This window comes from Mytilus galloprovincialis, chromosome 13, assembly GCF_965363235.1.
Source record: "Mytilus galloprovincialis chromosome 13, xbMytGall1.hap1.1, whole genome shotgun sequence".
In the NCBI taxonomy this organism is placed as follows: Eukaryota; Metazoa; Mollusca; class Bivalvia; order Mytilida; family Mytilidae; genus Mytilus; species Mytilus galloprovincialis.
The window spans coordinates 73,989,243-74,006,961 of NC_134850.1; the positions used below are offsets into that span (position 1 = coordinate 73,989,243).

Genomic DNA, 17,719 nt, shown 5'->3' on the forward strand with positions numbered 1-17,719 from the left:
ATTTCTTTACCGTGTTACATAACTTAGTAACTGTTATACCCCTGTAATTTTCTGGGTACATCTTGTCTTTGCCGTTTTTTAATACTGGAGTAACGGTTCCAGATTTTATTTTTGTCTGGCACATCTAGTTTGTAAAAAATTAAATTGATGATAAATACTATAAATGGTACAATCTCTTCTGGTCCATACTTGAAATGCTCTGAGCTAATTCCATTAACGTCTGGTGATTTTCCTGTTTTCATCTCACAAATTGATGACTACAGTTGCTCATTCTATTGGTTGTAGATTTTTTTTCTATAGATTCAATGATTTCATTTTGGATCTTTACGAGGTTACGTTTTTCTACACCAATCTCATTCTCAATGTCATTATTAAAAAGTTCAGAGAAATAGTCCCTCCATCCATCTGAAATTTCCTCTGGGTTATCTAAGGCGTTTATATTGAAAACCATTATGTCGGGATTTGAAGTATCAGATCTTCGTTGGTTTTGAATTAATTTATGAAATAGTTTGTAATTACTTTGGCTTGATTTCATAATTTTTTCTGTAAGTGCTTTCCTTTGCGAAGCATTGTCCTACGTTGTGCACTCCTTAATCGCCTTTTTGCAGTTTGCATTTCATTTTAAAGTTCGTAATTTTGCATATCTTGCTTCCATATGTAGAGGGCTTCTTTAGATTTTCGAGAAGCATTGTTTATATCTTGGTTCCAAATACTTTTGCCTTTTGTTGTAACAACTGTTTGTTTTCTATACTTTGGGATAGAAAGGTTTCCTGCATGATGTAGGATATTCTCTAAATTTTCAATTGCTTCTGATGTTGTTTGAATTTCAGTTTAGTTGTGATGGCTTCTTGTTATAATTGTTTATCACAACTTTTGCTGTGACAATTGTGTGGTCAGAACCATTTAGAGGCTCAATGTCTGATATATATACTGTGTACCTTATATTCTTTTTAGCTCTCTTGTGATGAAAATAATCTATCTGTGATTTCGATATTTTATCATGGTTATAAAATGTTGGTTTAATTGGATAGTTGTGTACCATTTCCAATTCGTTGTTGATTAAAAATTGTTTTAAAATCATATCTCTTGATCTATTGTCTCTATGTAGTGACGCATTTAAATCTCAACAAAGCATTATTTGATAGTTTTCCTGATATTTTTCAATTATCTCATCCAGCTGAGCTAGAATATCTTTATAATTTTCATTTCGTGATGGCATGTAAACATTTATCAAGCATATAGGCTGCTCTTTCGTATTCACTGTTAGTACAATTATGCGTTCATTTCCATTTGGCATATATTTCACTGCATTGTCAATGTCTTTTCTCCAGAACGTAGCCACCCCCCATAACCTCTTCCACGTATGATATCAGAAGTGTCGATATTGTCATCAACTGATTTTGCCTCTACTTCATGTATATTACTGACAGTATTCAAGTAATGTTTCTCAGATGAATATAACCAATGTTCTTCAATACATAAAATTTCACATCTCTTTAGTACTAGTCTCAAATAAAGTTCATTTGACCTAGCATTTTGTATATTTAATGTACCTATAGTGATTTATGTTTTTGTGGATGATTCGAGGTTTAGGCTCGGCCGTGCTCTAAAAAAAGAAGTAGAGTCTCTTTGTTCTTGATTTTCTGAGTTTAAATTATTTTCAGTTATTTTTACACTTTGTATGTTAATGTTTTGCTCACTTGAGTCTGAATGTTTCTCTTTGGGTCTATCACAGTTTGATTTCAACTTGTGTGCATTGTTTTTATGAAGTTCTCTTGGATTTTTTCCTGTTTGAATAACTCGTGGTTGTTGAGTTTTCACTTTCTCTAGATTTGGTAGTATCATATGTTCTGGTGCTTGCACCTTACTTTGATTTAAAAATGTTGGTATCTGGTGAAAATCTCGTTTAATTTGCTGATGATATTTTTGATGGTCATTTTGTTGCACATTTCCGAAGTGATTTACCATAGGCATATTTGCTTGCTGCATACTACTATGTTGATTGTTCATTCTATAAAAATTCACTGGGTGCATGAAATGTTCATGCTTTAGTTTTATCTCATGAATGTCTAATTTATGCTAGAATTCCATATTCATTGTTGTAAACTTGGCTGATATTAATTCTTCTGGCATTTGCACCTTAGTTTTTATGTCCTGTAAGGCAGAATTTGCCATTGGTGAATTTCATCTTTTTCTTTGCCTGTTTTTGTTGTTTCCATTTGCAGTGAATGAGACTGATTGTATTTTCATAGTCCCTGTTTTGCTCCTCTAACATGATTATTATAGCTCTGCTAGCTGTGAGTTGTTCTAATTCTATAGTTTCTGTCTTTTTCCCCTTTTTGGCCTTGGTTTAAGGTTTATCAGGCTATGAGAAGGATGGTCGATTACGTAAGTGGGTAAGTTTTCATTTGATTCATCTGTCCCTACTGTTTTCACTTTAGTTTCCTCCTGATAAATATCATTTACCACTTGTTCTTGATTGTCTCGTTGATTATAGGATACATATACTTCTGTTTTTGATTTTGATTCACTTTCTTGTTGTTGATTGCTATTGTTTATAACTATGTGTGCATATTTTTCTTCTTCTTCTTCAATATTGAATGTTACATTTAGGGGTGTGTTCGTTCCCTCTCGGTCGTTCTCTAGTTCAAACTGTATAAAACTCTCATTTATAAATATATCTTCTAAGTTTTCACACAATGGGCAAGTATATGTCAGGTTGGTGTCTTCAGATAGTTTTTTTAAATTCTTCTTCAGTGAGATTACTGCATTCTTTATGTAACCACATACAACATTTTGTATATTTAACAGAGTCTTCATTGTTGACATCATAAAAACATGCTGGACATTTGATATCAATAATTTGTGGTTCAATGTTTTCTTGTTCACTTTGTGTTTTATTTGTTTCACTTTCAGGGATAAGAATGTTCTTTCTTCTACCTATTATTTGTAACTTGTTTGTATTTTCACATTTTAATCCATTATCTTCTGTATTATGGTTCTTACTACTATATTCAGTCACTGCCTGATTTGAAAGTACAAGTTCTCATATTTCTATTATCTTGTCATTGATTTGTTTCACATGTGCCATATCTATAGTCTTTATGATTGTTTGGAGGTCTTCACAAATAAATTGCTGGTATTGACGTCCATTGATATCCATGCTACTAGTAGTATTGAACATGTTGATTCTATACCATTGTCTTCATTTAATATTCATATTTTCTTTCGGTCTAATTGAAAACGATTCCTCTACTATTTCTTTTTTAATTGTCTTATTGCTAGTTTTACTAGATTTGACAGTTTTAATGTATGTTTTATTCTGATGTTCATCATAATATTTGATTATAGCCCTTTTATATACTTCATATGCTGCTGGTGTAAACGACGTCACTAAAGTGCCTCTTTTTAGTTCAATTTCAACATCAAAATCTCTTTTCGCAGCATCTATCTTTTTAAGTAATGCTGTTTTTTCATTAAGTTTATATTTCATTGATGTTTCATTTCTACTGGGTGTGAATATCTCTTTGCGTACAATCGTTCTGTTTGTCTTCCGCACAGTAATGGGAGACGCCATATTTAAAAAATTGTCACTTCCGGTTTATATTTTAAAAGTTTCTCAATATATATTCTAGTGCGCTATTTACGAAGTCCTCACCAATAAAAGTTTTTTAAAACGATAAATGTCAAATATATACACTAAAAGCGAACACACAGGATTATCTACAGGCTAAGGATACTTAGGATAAAAGCACCGGTAAAAAATGTTCAACCATGTCGCATTTAAAAACCTTAAAATGTCATTTGTGCCAGGAGGTTAAAACTCTAAAATGCACTACGAAGCGTGAGAAAGTGTGTAGGGTGAAACTGTACAGTTTTTTGTAAAACATTTTGTGCTTTCAAACAACTAAAACTCTAAAAATATTGGGAGTGCTGTGCAGGTAAGCCTTCTATTCGGCCATCTTGTCTTGTCAACTAAACAGAAAACAATTAACTAGTGGTCAAGATGTTATGCCACAAACATAAGGTGTCAATACACCAGATCCGGATTTTGACAATAAATGTCTCTTCAGTGATGTTAGGGATCGAAACGGTATTTGGAAGGCCGTATATAATTTACCCTCATTTTTAGATAGACTCTTGAATTTTAAAAAGAGTAAATAGAATGAACAGACCCTATAAACCGGAGGGAAAATATGATACAAGCTCAAATGAAAAAATATGAACAAGTCTAAATTGAAAACTACGTTCAAACCTATGATTGCGTTTGATAAAAACCGCAATTTTTATACGTGTGCATGTAAAAAAAATCGTTGTAGAAGGGTCTAAATTCAGCACAAACAACATTTTTGATTCTGGAAGACCAAAAAAGGGAAAAAGTATATTTAAACAAAACGATTTGACTAACAGGTCGAACACGTGATGTTCTTCAACACTGCTGACTGGCATTGGCGATTGCCAAATAAAATTATCACAAGATGTAACAAAATGGATCTTAATATAATTTTTAATACTAAACAGAAAACAATTAACTAGTGGCCAAGATGTTATGCCACAAAAATAAGGTGTCAATATTTTTTTTGTACACCAGATCCGGATTTCCACAATAAATGTCTCTGCAGTGATGTTAGGGATCGAAACGGTATTTGGAAAGCCATATATAATTTACCCTCATTTTTAGATAGACTCTTGAATTTCAAGATACAATAGGATGAACGGATCATATAAACCGGAGGGAAAATATGATACAAGCTCAAACGAAAAAATATAAACAAGTCTAAATTAAAAACTACGTTCAAACCTATGATTGCGTTGGATAAAAACCGCAATTTTTATACGTGTGCATGTAAAAAAAATCGTTGTAGAAGGGTCTAAATTCAGCACAAACAACATTTTCGATTCTGGAAGACCAAAAAATCGAAAAAGTATATTTAAACAAAACGATTTGACTAACAGGTCGAACAAGTGAGGTTCTTTAACCCTGCTGACTGCAATTGGCGATTGCAACATAAAATTGATCACAAAATGTAACAAAATGAATCTTAATATAATAACTTTTAATACTTAACAGAAAACAATTTACTAGTGGCCAAGATGTTATGCCACAAACATAAGGTGTCAATATTTTTTTTGTACACCAGATCCCGATTTCGACAATAAATGTCTTTAGTGATGTTAGGGATCGAAACGGTATTTGGAAGGCCATATATAGTTTACCCTCATTTTTAGATAAATTTTTGAATTTTAAGAGTAAATAGGATGAACGGATCATATAAACCGGAGGGAAAATATGATACAAGCTCAAACGAAAAAATATAAACAAGTCTAAATTGAAAACTACGTTCAAACCTTTGATTGCGTTGGATAAAAACCGCAAAATGTATACGTGTACATGTAAAAAAAAATTCGTTGTAAAAGGGTCTAAATACAGCACAAACAACATTTTCCGGAAGACCAAAAATGTGAAAAAGTATATTTAAACAAAACGCATTTGACTAACAGGTCGAACAACTGATGTTCTTCAACCCTGCTGACTGGCATTGGCGATTGCCACAGAAAATTGATCACAAGATGTAACAAAATGGATCTAAAAATAATTGTTTATACTGTACAGAAAACAATTAACTAGTGGCCAAGATGTTATGCCACAAACATAAGGTGTCAATATTCTGTTTGTACACTAGATCCGGATGTCGACAATAAATGTCTCTTCAGTGATGTTAAGGATCGAGACAGTAATTTATAAGACCATATATAATTTACCCTCATTTTTAGATAGACTCTTGAATTTTAAGATTCAATAGGATGAACAGATAATATAAACCGGAGGGAAAATATAATACAAGCTCAAACGAAAAAAAATAAACAAGTCTAAATTGAAAACTATGTTCAAACCTACGATTGCGTTGGATAAAAACCGCAATTTGTATATGATTGCATGTAAAAAAATCGTTGTAGAAGGGTCTTAATACAGCACAAATAACATTTTCCGGAAGACCAAAAAAGTGAAAAAGTATATTTAAACAAAACGCATTTACTTACAGGTCGCACAACTGATGTTCTTTAACCCTGCTGACTGCCATTGACGATTGCTAAATAAAATTGATCACAAGATGTAATAAAATGGATCTTAATATAGCTGTTAATACTAAACAGAAAACAATTAACTAGTGGCCAAGATGTTATGCCACAAACATAAGGTGTCAATACTTTTTTTGTACACCAGATCCAGATTTCGACAATAAATATCCCTCAAGTGATGTTAGGGATCAAACAGTATTTGGAAAGCCATATATAATTTACCGTCATTGTTAGATAGACTCTTGAATTTTAAGAGTCAATAGGATGAACGGATCATATAAACCGGAGGGAAAATATGATACCAGCTCAAACGAAAAAATATAAACAAGTCTAAAATGAAAACTACGTTCAAACCTATGATTGCGTTGGATAAAAACCGCAATTTTTATACGTGTGCATGTAAAAAAAAAAATGTTGTAGACGAGTCTAAATACAGCACAAACAACATTTTCCGAAAGACCAAAAAAAGTGAAAAAGTATGTTTAAACAAAACGTATTTGACTAACAGGTGGAACAACTGATGTTCTTTAACCCTGCTGACTGCCAATGGCGATTGCGAAATAAAATTGATCACAAGATGTAACAAAATGGATCTTAATATAACTTTTAATACTAAACAGAAAACAATTAACTAGTGGCCAAGATGTTATGCCACATAAAATAAGGTGTCAATATTTGTTTTGTATACCAGATCCGGATTTCGACAATAAATGTCTCTTCAGTGATGTTAGGGATCGAAACGGTATTTGGAAGGCCATATATAATTAAACCTCATTTTTTAGATAGACTCTTGAGTTTTAAGAGTCATAGGATGAACCGATCATATAAACCGGAAGGAAAATATGATACAAGCTCAAACGAAAAAATATAAACAAGTCTAAATTGAAAACTACGTTCAAACCTATGATTGCGTTGGATAAAAACCGCAATTTTTATATGTGTGCATGTACAAAAAAATCGTTGTAGAAGGGTCTAAATACAGCACAAACAACATTTTCCAAAAGACCAAAAAAGTGAAAAAGTATATTTTAACAAAACGCATTTGACTAACAGGTCGAACAACTGATGTTCTTCAACCCTGCTGACTGGCATTGGCGATTGCCACAGAAAATTGATCACAAGATGTAACAAAATGGATCTAAAAATAATTGTTTATACTGTACAGAAAACAATTAACTAGTGGCCAAGATGTTATGCCACAAACATAAGGTGTCAATATTCTGTTTGTACACTAGATCCGGATGTCGACAATAAATGTCTCTTCAGTGATGTTAAGGATCGAGACAGTAATTTATAAGACCATATATAATTTACCCTCATTTTTAGATAGACTCTTGAATTTTAAGATTCAATAGGATGAACAGATAATATAAACCGGAGGGAAAATATAATACAAGCTCAAACGAAAAAAAATAAACAAGTCTAAATTGAAAACTATGTTCAAACCTACGATTGCGTTGGATAAAAACCGCAATTTGTATATGATTGCATGTAAAAAAATCGTTGTAGAAGGGTCTTAATACAGCACAAATAACATTTTCCGGAAGACCAAAAAAGTGAAAAAGTATATTTAAACAAAACGCATTTACTTACAGGTCGCACAACTGATGTTCTTTAACCCTGCTGACTGCCATTGACGATTGCTAAATAAAATTGATCACAAGATGTAATAAAATGGATCTTAATATAGCTGTTAATACTAAACAGAAAACAATTAACTAGTGGCCAAGATGTTATGCCACAAACATAAGGTGTCAATACTTTTTTTGTACACCAGATCCAGATTTCGACAATAAATATCCCTCAAGTGATGTTAGGGATCAAACAGTATTTGGAAAGCCATATATAATTTACCGTCATTGTTAGATAGACTCTTGAATTTTAAGAGTCAATAGGATGAACGGATCATATAAACCGGAGGGAAAATATGATACCAGCTCAAACGAAAAAATATAAACAAGTCTAAAATGAAAACTACGTTCAAACCTATGATTGCGTTGGATAAAAACCGCAATTTTTATACGTGTGCATGTAAAAAAAAAAATGTTGTAGACGAGTCTAAATACAGCACAAACAACATTTTCCGAAAGACCAAAAAAAGTGAAAAAGTATGTTTAAACAAAACGTATTTGACTAACAGGTGGAACAACTGATGTTCTTTAACCCTGCTGACTGCCAATGGCGATTGCGAAATAAAATTGATCACAAGATGTAACAAAATGGATCTTAATATAACTTTTAATACTAAACAGAAAACAATTAACTAGTGGCCAAGATGTTATGCCACATAAAATAAGGTGTCAATATTTGTTTTGTATACCAGATCCGGATTTCGACAATAAATGTCTCTTCAGTGATGTTAGGGATCGAAACGGTATTTGGAAGGCCATATATAATTAAACCTCATTTTTTAGATAGACTCTTGAGTTTTAAGAGTCATAGGATGAACCGATCATATAAACCGGAAGGAAAATATGATACAAGCTCAAACGAAAAAATATAAACAAGTCTAAATTGAAAACTACGTTCAAACCTATGATTGCGTTGGATAAAAACCGCAATTTTTATATGTGTGCATGTACAAAAAAATCGTTGTAGAAGGGTCTAAATACAGCACAAACAACATTTTCCAAAAGACCAAAAAAGTGAAAAAGTATATTTTAACAAAACGCATTTGACTAACAGGTCGAACAACTGATGTTCTTTAATATATATATATAAGAAAATTATTATTCATATATATATATATAGATTGCCTTACAATGTAATTTTTTAGTATGTAATTATTATGTAATAGAATGTTTGAAATATTTACAAAATGATAAAAATAAACGCAATATTTCGCTAGACGAACTAGCATGATCACGCGTGCATCTATCGAGGTGAAATCGGATGTAGATGATAAGATACTTTTGAAAAATCATCTAAGGAAAGAGACAACTCTTCATCCAAGTAATAGTTTTTTAAAGTTAACCATTATAGGTCAGGTACGAAGCTTTGGCTCACACCGAACATCAAGCTATTAAGGGCCCCAAAAATTACTAGTGTAAAACCATTCAGACGGGAAAAGTGTTTTCTATTTATTGCCATGTCGGCCATGTTTGTTGACAAGCCGGGACATCAGACACATATTTTAAACTGGATAACAATATGATGGTTGTGGCCAAGCTTGGCTAAAGTTGTCGCAGTAGTTTCAGAGTAGAGGATTTCTGTATAAGATTGCAAAAATGTACATAGAAATTGTTAAACAAAAATTTTATAAATGGCAAGAACTCATTAAGAGATCAATTGACCATTTCATTCATGTCGACTTGATTGTAGATCTTCCTTTGCTGTTTTTCCTGTTTACAGTTTATTACAAAAGGTTAGGGTTTGATTTGTCTGAAAACTACAGGGCAGATAAAATCTTTTTCTGCTGAACTCTATAACCCATGTCAGATATGATCCAAATGCTTTAGTTTCAGAGAAATAAGACAAAATCTGCTTTTAACCCCTATGTTATATTTTTTGTCATGTTAACTCATTATTAGCTAACAAAATTATTCGACTTTCTTCTAAGTATACAATGTAAACGATGTTGTTAAAAAAACAAGATATATTATGACCAAAAAGGGGTAATGATGGGCCTACTCCGTTGGCATATTATTCACAGAGGAGGCGATCTTTTTTAACAAGTTAATTATGACCAGCGCAATGGTATGAGAAAATCTCACGTGACGTTGTGGGCCATTTGACTGAAAACAAATTTTGCGGAAGACACAACGTTTTTTTAAGGTAGATTTTTATTTTTTTTAAACATTCACTGTTAAAATACAAACATAGCAATTGAGCGGATTCAAGGTTGTTCTAGTTCACTTTAGATATTGTGATTGGGGTAATGGAATAATGAAACGCATGTGATTGTGTATGGAACTAAAAGTCTACAACATTGCACAACAAATGCTGACCATGAATTTCCTGTACATTCAGATACATATCAGTCGCAATTTATTTAAAATACGGAAAAGTGTGTACAGAATGAAAAACTAGTTTTGCTGTTGTTCTTAAAGATTCAAAGACCTGTCTTTAATTTTTGTTAGTGTCTTGTTAAGAGTTGTCTCATTGACAATCGTGCGACATCTTAATTGTTTTCTTTTAATGTGTAATCATTGGATTTTATCAAGCACTTTCAGTGCACCTAAAACTGGTAAATATGAACCTCAAATTTTGTTAGTAAGTCATTTTACTCTGAACACTCTGATTCAAACAAGACATTCTCTGAAACTGATATTATCAAGATGTCTGGTTTCTTAATTGACAACATATTTAGTCGGCATTCCAATGGGAAAACAAGTGCCCCTTTTCTTGCCAACTTGTTTCTTTATTAGTATCAGGCTGACTGCATACAGGAACTTCTTTAGGAAGAAAGATATGAATTAAGCAATATCCTTTAAAAGAGGGACGAAAGATACCAAAGGGACAGTCAAACTCATAAATCTAAAACAAACTGACAACGCCATGGCTAAAAATGAAAAAGACAAACAGAAAAACAATAGTACACATGACACAACATAGAAAACTAAAGAATAAACAACACGAACCCCACCAAAAACTAGGGGTGATCTCAGGTGCTCCGGAAGGGTAAGCAGATCCTGCTCCACATGTCGCACCCGTCGTGTTGCTTATGTGATTACAAATCCGGTAAATAGTCTAATTCGGTAGGTCACATTCATGAGAGGGAAGGGGATTGTAGTTACGACGTAAGGAACATATCCGATATCATTTGTGAAACAGTTATTCCATAACGGTCAACCAACTCGTGAATACTCTACCATCAAAGGTCCAAAACGAGTGAATCTTTTTGTTTTTTTTAAGTTGATTCAGCCTTTTGATGAGTTCCTGTCTGTCTCTAGTTAGATCCTCTGTGATAAATATTTGAGCCGAATTGTTCTTGAGTTTCTTTTTGGACATATAGATGGAGTTTTTAATTTTCCAATTTCGGAACCTACAAATGAGTTGCGCTTTCCCACCTTCAATTTTACCAATGATGTGAGACCTGTTAATGTCATTGACACAGAGAGGTGGTGAAATGCCCAGTTTTAGATTGGCAATATTAACTATAATATCATCTGTATTTTGGAGGTCTTCTTTACTCAAAGGAACGTTATGAAATCTGAGCGATGTTCTGCGACCGTATTGTTCAAGTTCTTCAATATCGGCATTTAGAGTAGCCACTTCCTCCTTTAGACCCTTGTTTTCAGCCATACTGTTAAAAATTGCAGTGCCCAAATTTCTAAATTTCTCATATCTTTCACTAGCATCGGAAAGTGCTTTGTCAACATGTTCTTTTAGTTGAGTATTTTCAGTTTCTAAGGATGTAATTTTTTGTTGTTGTTGATTAATAATGGCATTTAGTGGTTTGATAGCGTCTTGGATGGCTTCAGTAATAGCTGATTTTAAAGATGTTTTTAATTCTGAAATAAGTTCTGTTTTTATTTCACTGACAATAGATTGAAATACATCAGGTTTCAATAAGGTTGTTTGAACAAGTTTTGCCATATTAAAGCTTTCACCATGAGTTTTGAAGGTAACTGGACTCGATGGGGGACCACTCGACTGTACGTTAGATTGACGTTGAACAGATAAAGATCTTTGACGGGTTGGTGGGGGTTTCATTTGGTTTTCTGATGTTGAAGATAATTGACGTTTTCTCGAGGAACTTCTACCTCTGTTACTACCACCAAGAAGGCTTGAAGACTCAGGAGTTTGACATTTTGATTCACTTGTGGCGGACATTTTGTTTGTTTATAACTAGGGTTGAATCAACAAATCATATATTTTTCCAGTAATTAACGCATATAGTGACATACCAATGAAAGTCTGAATAGTACCATATATTAGGAATACATTCTAGTAAATTTCGTTACCAAGGCACACATAAAAATATCACATTTCGTACAAAATGTGTGTTAGTACTTTTCACGTCCTACTAGTTGCCGCCATTATCTTCGTTCAATATTTATAGTCAGTATACTATTATTATCTATAGAAAACTAGAAAATCTAGAAGAAAAAAAAACATTTTCAATTGATGTTTTTTGTGTTATTTCTAATTTATTTGATTTAAGGTGGATTTAAGGTGGATCCCTTCAGATATAGCAAAATTTCGAAATTGTTTTTTTCCTAAAATTTACATACATACCCTAAGCAATGGCCTCTATAAAAAATAGAGTTAAAAATCTTATGTCACTAGACTCGTTTCCATGGTAACGGTCACCTACGTTGGTACATCACGTGTATGCATAAATACATAACTTATGTAGAAACTGTTGTTACCGGATTTGTTATCACAAACGCAACACGACGACGGGTGTCACATGTAGAGTAGAATATGCTTACCCTTCCGGAGCACCTGAGATCACCCCTAGTTTTTGGTGGGGTTCGTGTTGTTTATTCATAAGTTTTTCATGTTGTGTCATGTGTACTATTGTTTGTCTGTTTGTCTTTTTTTAATTTTGAACCATGATGTTGTCAGTTTATTTTCAAATAATGAGTTTGACTGTCCCTCTGGTATCTTTCGTCCCTCTTTTAGTTAGGTTGTTGGGTCGACACCAATAATGGGTTATGATGTCTTCATTGGCATTACTATCGATTTTGTCATCAGCAAATTAAAACATAACTAAATTTGTATTCTTTTCAAATAAGATGTATAAAGAAACTCCCACGTTCATTCAAATCTATGAAGAGGTTATCTCCTAGCTATTCTACCGACTGTCGATACATTTATATTTGTCATTGCACAAGTCATATCTTCTTTGACTGTCAAACTTCTAAATACCTTGCATGTGTTTAAGTTGACTTTAGTCTCTGGTGCATGATTCAGTTTGACAAAAGATATGACAACATGTGTCAAACTTTGTACACACAATTTTGAAAGATATACAAAAAACTGCTGCTGATCACGGTGTCACAAAAACGTGTTTTGGTCCATAAAGTAGTCTGGTGACCAATATTTGTATTTTACTAAAGCTCACTGCTTTGACCATCTTATGTCAAATTTAAAAAAAAATATTCAGTGAACCATTGTTGGGGAAATTATGTGTTTTTTGTGTTCAGCAGTGTTGTAGACATTGGCGTATAATTTAATAAACATGAATAAATCGGTCATTATGTGTGTTTTATTTACATTTGCAATATTAATTTTGTAATAAATAAAGAACAATGTTTTCAAAATACTTTCAAAGGCTTGAATAAAGTCCAGAGTTTCTACATAAGTTATGTATTTATGCATACACGTGATGTACCAACGTAGGTGACCGTTACCATGGAAACGAGTCTAGTGACATAAGATTTTTAACTCTATTTTTTATAGAGGCCATTGCTTAGGGTATGTATGTAAATTTTAAGAAAAAAACAATTTCGAAATTTTGCTATATCTGAAGGGATCCACCTTAAATCCACCTTAAATCAAATAAATTAGAAATAACACAAAAAACATCAATTGAAAATGTTTTTTTTTCTTCTAGATTTTCTAGTTTTCTATAGATAATAATAGTGTACTGACTATAAATATTAACATTATAAGGATTTGACTCGAATTTCCCCGTTTCTAAGCCTCATCCTTATATCCGATATGTCAAGTCAGTACACTAATATAGTCTATAGAAAACTATATGTGATTCCCTGAAGGCCAAAAACGTTAATCAGACAAAAAACTCAAATATTTATAAGGCAAATACGAACCGCAATGATTTGATTTTCCATGTGGTATCTTTCGCTTCTCTTGAATATCATTTTATACTGGCGCGTACACTGTTCTTGTAGACTCTGTAAATTGGGGTATATACTCCATTAATTCGATACACTCTTTTGATTGCAGTCAGACGAATATTACAATGATAAAAAGCATGAACAGGTAAGGTTATTTAAAATTAATAGTATAAAAGATTAGGTACGCTGCAGAAGCCAGTTCGAATAATTGGAGATGTGGAATTAGAAATTAAATATCTTAAAACAAATATTGAAATCCAAATTAGTGTGTCAAATTAAATATTTTAAACAAATAAAGGCAACAGTAGTATACCACTGTTCAAAACTCGTAAATCTACAATGTATGAACAAGAAACAAAATAGGGGTAGAAGAAAATCGATAGACAAAGAAGTATACCAAAAATTCAAGAAAAAATGCATTAATCAAAGATTTGTGAAAGTTGTTTCTGATTCATTTGGTCTTTTAAAGAGGACAGTGTCATCTGCAATCAAATTACGATGTCATTTGTTTGAAAAGTACCAATTATGTGGTCTGTAACGGCGTTTTTGATCTGAATCGACTTAATGTTTTACAAGAGATATTAATAAAACGCTCGCCTGGCATGTTAAAATGTCAGTCGGTGACGTTTGATATATATTTACAACACTGCATCGATGTCACTACTGATGGAACTTTTCGTTTCCGATATTATCAATATCCCAAGAGTCAGCACTTCGGTGTTGGTATAGGACGATGTGGTATGAGTGCCGAGGAGACAACTCTCCATCCAAGTAACAATATATAAAAATAAACAATAATAGGTCAAGGTACGGCCGTCTACACAGAACTTTGGCTTACACCGATAACAATATCAAATATATGGTCAATTCTATACCATCGGATTTTGTCTAATGCTTAGTTCCTTTCTGTGTGTGTTACAATTTAATTTTGTGTCGTCATTTTCTTGTATTTAATGCGTTTCCCTCGGTTTTGGTTTATGACCCGGATTTGTTTTTGTCTAAATATTTATGAGTTTTGAACATCAGTACACTACTGTTGCCTTTATCTATACATTTTCTGTTTGCAAAAGTATGAAGTTTTCGAAATACCAATCATTTTCTTATTCGGGACATAGATAACCTTAGCTGTTTTTGGCTCAACTGTTTGATAGTTAAGGTCATCAATGCTCTTCATTTTTGTTGTTATTTAAATTCTCTTACTATTATGATCTTAGCATCAATAATGAGTCTTACAGATTAGTGCAGTCCTTACCTGTGCAGCAGGTTAACTTGATAGCCAGTCATTTCGACTGGTCAAAGTTAATCTGTGATAAGATTTAGGACTGTTCTGAGTAGTTCCAGAACCACAGTCTAGTCAACTTCAAAAGCGGACTTGGTCGTAGGACTGGTTTATATGTTTAAAATATTGGCAGATCTGCTCAACACTCAGTTAACTTGTATCCATGACGGATCTACATCGATTTCTAAAAATAAGTTTTTTTCTGGGTAAAAACATAGAAAAATAAAGTAAAATTAATACTTCCGTGATATAAACACGACTAAATACACGTTTTTCTAAAATAGGATACGCATATCAATTTGCTTCTTATACAACTTTATCTGTGATTTGCCTTTCTATAAAATAAAGAAAACGATATTAAATATTTGTAACAATGCTAACAGGCATTGTATATATATTCCATTACATATCAAATTATTGATGCCGTATACACCATATTTGCAATTTATTGTGTCAATCTATATAGCCGCTTAGCATATCAGCAATATTTTTATGTCAGGATACGATATAGAATACAAATGACAGCAATATTGAAACACAATAAATATCAAATTTTGTCCATATACATTTAGAGTGCCAGCATGTTCTCTTTTTATCAAATTTGTCTCTCAACAAAATGTCACCGACCAAATCGGACCATATTTCCATTTCATTTTGTAGACCAATATAGGTGAATAGTAAATCAGCAACATTTTAATGTCAGAATTGAATGTTTATTACATATGATAGCAAAATTGAAACACGATCACAACAAAATGATATCTGCATAAATTTAGACAGAATATCCTTCGTTTGATTAAGATATTGATACGTTACAAATTTTTAGTTGTTTTCATACCACTGACTGGCTTGTATAGCATCATTATTAGACCGCATCAATGTAAACTGACCACATTTGCACTTTGTTAAGAAAATCTTTAGTCTCATAGTAAATCTGCAACATTTTATGTCAGGGTAGAACATGTAGGATGTATAATACAAATGGAGCAATATGTGAACACAATGACTACAACATTTTGTCCGCATAAATTTAGAATGCCAGCATGCCCTTCTTTTGTTTAATATTTTGATACGTAATTAAACGTCACTAGTTATGATAACTCATGCTGACTCAAATAACAAAATAATTAGACCACACCAACCAGTTCAACCAAAACTGACCATATTTGCATTTTATTTTGTAAACTATACAGCCTTATAGTAAATCAGCAATATTTTTATGTCCGGGTAGAACATGTAGAATGTATAATACAAGTGAGGCAATACGTGAACACAATGACTACAAAAGTTTGTCCACATAAATTTAAAATGCCAGCATGTCCTCTTTTTATTGAAACTATTGTTAAGCAACAACATGTCAGTAGTCTTGATATCTCAGGCTTTTTCTTCTACATTTTAACAAAGTTATTTGACCACATCAACCAAGTCTGACCATATTTGCAATTTATTATGTTAATCTATACAGCTGCATAGTTAAGGAGTAATATTTTTATGTTATAATGAACTGCATAATATAAATGACAGCAATATTGGAAACAACAACTACACAATGTATCCGCATACATTTACACAGGACGTCCTTCCTTTGTTAAAAAAAATCAATCCTTAGCAAAAATCTAGTAGTTTTGATACCCCAGGCTGACTTGTATAGCCAAATCATAAGACTGCATCAATTTAAACCGACCACTTTATTATTGTAGTAAATTGCAGTAAATGTAATACCGGCGGCTAACCTGTATAGCAAAATTATTTGACTAGTTCTGTCAAACTGCCTATGTTTGCCCTTTATCATGTAAATCTATATAACGGCTCAAAAAGTTAGTAGTATTTTATACCAGGATGTATTTTATAAAAGAATAGACAACAATATTGGAACATAATGACTTCACAATTTTGTCCGCATCAATTCAAAGTGCCAGTGTGTCTACTTTTTATTCAAAATATTGTCTTGCAACAAAATGTCCTTTGTTTTGACACCTCGTATCGACTCCAGACGCGCGTTTCGTCTACATAAGACTCATCAGTGACGCTCAAATCAAATTTTTATAAAGCCAATTAAGTACAAAGTTAAAGAGCATTGAGGATCCTTAGTTTTTCAAAAAAATCGAAGTTTTGAAAACAGGAAATTTATAACAAAATGACCACATTATTGATATTCATGTCAACACCGAAGTGTTGACTACTGGGCTGGTGATACCCTCGGGAAGAAACGTCCACCAGTAGTGGCATCGACCCAGTGATGTAAATAGTTATCAAGGGTACCAGGATTATAATTTAGTACGCCAGACGCGCGTTTCGTCTACATAAGACTCATCAATGACGCTAATATCAAAATATTTATAAAGCAAAACAAGTTCAAAGTTGGTGAGCATTGAGGGTCCAAAAATTCCAAATACAGCTATTGTAATCTATACCTGGGATAAATGACCACATTATTGATATTCATTTCAAAACCGAAATTGACTACTGGGACTAATGCTCCAATCTTTTTACAGGTTAGGACCGCATTCATCTGTATGTAACGAAATGCGCGTCTTTCGTATTAAATTATAAGCCTGATACCTTTGATAATAATTTATACCACTGGGTCGATGCCGCTACTGGTTCCATT

At 32.8% G+C, this 17,719-nt stretch overlaps 1 long non-coding RNA gene across 1 annotated transcript in view; it reads left to right on the plus strand.

The window, feature by feature from the left end:
- Nucleotides 1-13,974, plus strand: part of LOC143057418 (uncharacterized) — a 238,967-nt gene extending 224,993 nt beyond the window's left edge. The window contains exon 4 of the long non-coding RNA XR_012972719.1: nt 13,939-13,974. This is a non-coding gene — a long non-coding RNA (uncharacterized LOC143057418). The remainder of the gene's footprint in view (nt 1-13,938) is intronic.
- The last annotated feature ends 3,745 nt before the right edge of the window (nt 13,975-17,719 follow it).